At 46.8% G+C, this 6,000-nt stretch overlaps 1 pseudogene; it reads left to right on the top strand.

The window, feature by feature from the left end:
• Positions 1 to 482, top strand: part of LOC128831350 (adenylate cyclase type 10-like) — a 43,326-nt pseudogene extending 42,844 nt beyond the window's left edge.
• The last annotated feature ends 5,518 nt before the right edge of the window (positions 483 to 6,000 follow it).

Here is a 6,000-nt window from a genome sequence, read left to right on the forward strand (position 1 = left end):
GACCATGCTGTCGGGAGGGGGCAGAATCTTACACACAGGCCTTTGCTCGCTGCTGCAGAGACTAGGGCTATGCAGGCAATGCACTGACTGCACAGTCCTCAACGCAGCTCTGCGTCCCAATACTGCACGGGAGTGTATTGCGCTTCCACGTTCTCTGAGACATGGGGCCTAGTGGGTGTGACCAAGTGTACCTCTGGGCATCTTCTGCTCTCAGCTGGTTGGATGCACCAGACACCTTTGCCAAGTCCCTTGCTCTCTTCTCCTTCACTTCCAGTAGCCCTGTCTGCTTTGTATCCTCTCCCACCCTAGGAGAAATCTATCCGGAGAGGCATCCTGGCCCCCTTTCCAGGCCCTCCCAATCCCCTTATTTTTTCCTATATCCCCACTCTCTACCCCTCAACCCCCACATATGCTGTAACCTTTCCATGCCCCCTCACATTTCTGCTCATCCTTTAGGTCTGGTGTCAGGAGCTGAATGGTAGGGGAACGTCAAGGACTGTGGTGGGGGCAGCGTGGGGCTGTGAAGGAGTAGTGAGAAGCAGGCAGAGGTGTGGAGTGGAAGGACTGTGTGCAGTAAAGGAGGCTATGTTAGCTGGGCTGGTAATATGTGAAGGCGGAACCTGGGCTGGCCCAAATTCTGCCTTCAGCTACACCTAGACACAGGGTCTAGCATTTCCCTGCACCCCCTAAGGGTACCCCAGCATATTACATGTACATACATTATGGTCCTAGAACCTGCAGGTATTTAGACAATTGGAATCTTTATACACGTGAAAATCCATCTCAACAATGTCCACTAGACGGTACCTTCGATTTAGATAATAAACTTACATACCTCAGAGGAACCCTTACATCACCAAAAGCCTCTGACACACAGTGGGAGACATTTGTTTATTGGTGGGAGGAGGCGACAAAGAGACTCCACGAGTCTCGAGGGTGCCGTTTAAAGGATTCCCAGGAAAAATTAAAAACTCAAGTACAAGATTTGAAAATGAAATGTCAGGCATCCGGATGTCTCCCCGCTCGAGCAATTCCCTCCGCCCCTCACTATCCCCAGTTAGTCAAGATTGAGAGCGAGGAAGACGCCGCTGAGGACATTGTGGGTTTTTTCGGCAATGTTCCAGGGCTGCAGCCCTTGCCTTCTCCTCCCCACCCTTTCGCAGGCCGTTCCTGCTAATGAGCTCCACACGGCAGCATCAGTTCCACCGCAGCAGTTATCAACTTCACAAATTGTTCTTTCTTCTCCAGGGAGAGAATCCTTCTCTTCCCCACAAAGAAGTGATTCTGATCCTTCCCATAGCTCGCCCGACCCTGTTCCTTCTGATGTAGTTGCCCGTTATCATACTAGGAGCCAGATATCAGCGCTTCAGGCTCCCTTAAGAGAATTGCCTGGTGCTGGAGGGGATTTTGTTACAGTGCATGCCCTTTGGACACCAGGGGACCTTAGACACTTGGTAAAGGAATTTCCTAATGTCAGGGAGGAGCCAGAGAAGTTTAGAGAAGAGCTCCAGACAGTGACTCGGTGTTGTAATCCGTCGTGGGCGGATATTAACCAACTCTTGCGGGTAGTTCTGCCAGCCGAGTTTCGCCAATGGCTTTCCAGGCAGGCAGGCTGATTGGCCCGATGCTGACCCTGGAATTGAGCGTGATTTGAGAGAGGCTAGGGACCGTCTCTTGAACTCCATTACGGAGGTTTGCCCTAAGAAAATGGATTGGACAAAGATTACCAACTGTAAACAGAACAAAGTAGAGTCCCCTGGCTGATTGTCTAGACAGACTGACTCAGGTCTTTGAACAACATTCGGGAATTGCTCAGCCAGTTGAAAATGCCAGAGAGGCAGTAGGGGCTGCTTTCGTTCAGGGACTCTTACCAAAGGTTCAGCAGCAGTTAAGGACTATCTGCATTGGCTGGCAAACTAAACCCCTTTCTGAATTGGTGACAGTCGCCAATCATTGTACAGCTTGCATAGAGCAGAAGAAGGAGAGTACTGAAACAAAACTCTTGGCCTTGCAGTTACAAACTTACCAAAATAGAGGCCGTGGGGCAATGAGGGGAGGACGAGGTTGAGGAAGAGGGAGAGGTCCCTAATATCCTGCCCCAACAGGGAACACTGCATGCCACTTTTGTGGCCAGGAGGGACACTGGAGAAATGAATGTCCAAACCGACCATCTCAGAACCCTCCACCTCCTTTCCCAAATCCTGAAACGCCTACTTTTTCCCCACAAAACAACTCTTACTAGGACAGCCTGAGGGAACGTAATTGCATCATGAATCCTTTAATTCCTATTAATCAAGAAGGCCCCTATGTAAATTGTGAAATTGCAGGACAATCTGTTACTTGTCTTGTGGATACTGGAGCTAGTAGATCTGCTTTAAGATCCTTAGAGTTCCCCTCTGTTCCTTTGTCATCCTCGTCTATTAATGCCGTTGGCATTTCAAACCAACCTGTTCGACATCCTGTCACAATACCCCTTTCTATTTCACTGGGGCCTCTTTCTGACTAACACACGTTCTTACTCAGCCCCTCCTCTCCTATGAATTTGCTGGGAAGGGATCTTTTGTGCAAATTAGGCTGTACTATCTACTGCACACCAGATGGCATATTCTTACAAGTTCCCGACGAGAATACCAACCTAGTGTTGGCTACACTCCACATAGCGGAATCAGCTACATTACCGGCAGCTCTCAGCCCTGACCTTGTGCATTTGTCATCACAAGTTCCCCCTCATCTCTGGTCTCGGCATGCCAATGAATACCCACAATACCCACTGCGTCCTGAAGCAGAGGAAGGAATAACTCCAGTAATTAATTCTTTATTACAGCAGGGTATTGTTGTTCCCACTACTAGTTCTTGTAATACTCCTATTTTTCCTGTAAAGAAACCAGGAAAAAATACTTATCGCTTTGTGCAAGATCTCCGTGGGGTTAATGCTGTTGTTTTGCCTTCTTTTCCTGTGGTTCCCAATCCAGCTACGATTCTTTCTTGTATTCCCCCTTCAGCCACTCACTTTACTGTTGTGGACGTTTATTCAGCTTTCTTTTCCATTCCCATTCACCCTGACAGCCAATATTTGTTTGCCTTTACCTATAAAGGACGTTGGTACACCTGGACCCGTTTACCCCAAGGGTATACCGAGTCCCCATCCCTGTTTTCCCAGATGTTAAAAAGGGATCTGGACTATGTGGTTTTTCCAGGTAAATCCGTGCTCATACAATATGTCGATGATCTTTTGCTGGCATCCCTTTCTTTTGAATCCTATAAAGCTGATACTTTGGTTCTTTTGCTGCTTTAGCTGCTAAGGGTCACAAGGCATCCCAAGAAAAACTCCAGCTGTGTCAACCCACGGTTGATTACCTCGGTCATGATATTTCCCCTGGCACTCGTCATTTATCAGATTCTCGTATTTCAGCTATTTTAAATATGCCTAGGCCTGGCACTATTTCTCAAATGCGCACTTTCCTTGGCATGACTGGGTACTGCAGACAGTGGATTTTGGGTTATGCAACAACGATTAAGCCCCTGCAAGATCTGACTAAGTCAGGTACCCCTGAGCCACTTCCTTGGTCCCCAGAGGCTGAACAAGCTTTTGTTGCTGTGACGGGTTGGATCACAGAAACCCCCTTGGGAGCTGCCACCTGATGTACAAAGACTACCCCTGCTCCTGTTTTCCCTGCCAGCTCAGGACTCCAGCACCCTGTCTTGCTGAGCCAGACACTCCCATCTGCTGCAACACAGACCCAGGGTCTGAGTCACTTGTCCCAAAGCTGCAAGTTTACCTGAAAACAGCTCCCAGAAGCGTGCTTGTCTTTAGCACTCAGATGCCCAACTCCCAATGGGGTCTAAACCCAGATAAATCGTTTTGCCCTGCATAAAGCTTATGCAGAGTAAACTCATAAATTGTTCGCCCTCTATAACACTGATAGAGAGATATGCACAGCTGTTTGCTCCCCCAGGTGTTAATACATACTCTGAGTAAATTACTAAACAAAAAGTGATTTTATTAAATACAGAAAATAAGATTTAAGTGGTTCCAAATAGTAACAGACAGAACAAAGTAAGTCACCAAGCAAAATAAAATAAAATGCGCAAATCTATGTCTAATCAAACTAGATACAGATAATCTCACCCTCAGAGATGTTTCAGTAAGTTTTTCTCAGACTGGACACCTTCCAGGCCTGGGCATAATTCCTTCCCCTGGTACAGCTCTTGTTGCAACTCAGGTGATAGCTAGGGGATTCTTCATGATGGCTCCTCTCCCCCCTCTGTTCTCTTCCACCCCTTTATATATATATTTTTTTTAAATAGAGAATCCTATCTCCTAGAACTGGAAGGGACCTTGAAAGGTCATCGAGTCCAGCCCCCTGCCTTCACTAGCAGGACCAAGTACTGATTTTGCCCTAGAACCCCAAGTGGCCCCCTCAAGGATTGAACTCACAACCCTGGGTTTAGCAGGCCAATGCTCAAACCACTGAGCTATCCCTCCCCCATGGAGGGAGAGAGCAAAACAGGTCACTCACCAGGTAAACAATTACAGCAAGCATCCTGATGTAGTAAGATGAGGCCCTGAAACAACCTCTTGTGTCAGAGGCCCAGTCTGAGGCCTGAAGCCTGAACCAAAGTACTTCCAGGCATTGCTAAGCAAAAGCTGGGCTGTGAGCCAGAGGCAGGCCCCACTCACAGAAGTTGGCGAGAAGAGGGTTGCTAGAAGCAAGTGCATCCATACATAAGTGCTAATAAGAGGAACTTGTGCCAAGATGACATCCGAACGCTCCACAGAGGCAGGTGCATCTTAAAGACAGGGTCAAAAGGACAGCATGATGGATAGATCTGTTTGAAAAAACATGATCAAAGGAGGAGATAGCATCCTAATGAGTCAAGGGGCTGTACTTCAACACGTCAGTAGGGATGAGTAATCTGTCCTGTAACTGTATAAATATAGGTCCCAGAGTGCACATCTTTGTCTGGCCTAGGGGGCAGTGGAAAGTCCCGCCACTGACTGAGCCGGTCCATTGCCAGGGGGCACACATTCGTAGTGTGTCTTGTAGAGTCTACGGGAAACTATTCCTGTGCTTCGTTTGACAATAAACCTGGCTCGGGTTCCTTCGTACCTTACTAGAGTCTGTGGGCTTTGGGGGTTCTCTCGGGGTTTGCTGTGTCAGCGATCTGAGCAGAGCAGGGCAGCACACAGAGGGAACACTCACGCAGCCGACTGTTAGCATCATCAAACAAGAGCAGAGCACCACACCGATAGCTACTGACAACACCTGATATCTTATTTTCCTCAACAATTTTGACTATAGTCTAACACAAGGTCACAACAACTTCTCATACAGTTCTTTCCCACTCGCCTCACACAATCCTCGCTTCTACAAATCTCACGTTATTAGGGTTACAGCTAGCCTGACTCTTGCTCACATAAGGGGACTGTTTGAATTTGAATCCCCGTCAATTCTTTCTCTGCTTCCACACACCCCTCTTTTGTGCTTCTAGCACAACTAACATTCTTAAACCTCCATTTGCATCAAGCCCTGGATTTCAGATTCTACATCAAATGCTTCAACATTAGGGGTTTTGATTGGATGCAATGACAATGCATGATTAGCATGGACATGAAAAGTATTACTATTATTATGTCCTTTACAACAACAACAACATAATCCTAAACTAAACAGCAACAATAAAAGCAGTAACATTCCCATAATAATAATATGATGGGGTTGTTGTACAGTTTTAGTCACAAAGCACAATACGTCATACTTAGTACATACAGTAGACACCCTAGAAGCTGTAGGAAAGGCATACTTCTCAACTTGATATATATTTTGAAGCATGTGAATTTGCCCTTGTAATTCAGAGATTCTTTGAACGTCTGGTAATAGTGAAAGCAAATTTTGAAACCGATCAGATACTAAACTAGTCCAATTAAAGGATATCTGAAACCTAAGGGCTACTTGTAAAACTCTATCTGCAGGCCAGTAAATAATATGATTGCCTGCA

This window comes from Malaclemys terrapin, chromosome 2 (assembly GCF_027887155.1).
Source record: "Malaclemys terrapin pileata isolate rMalTer1 chromosome 2, rMalTer1.hap1, whole genome shotgun sequence".
Classification (NCBI taxonomy): Eukaryota; Metazoa; Chordata; order Testudines; family Emydidae; genus Malaclemys; species Malaclemys terrapin.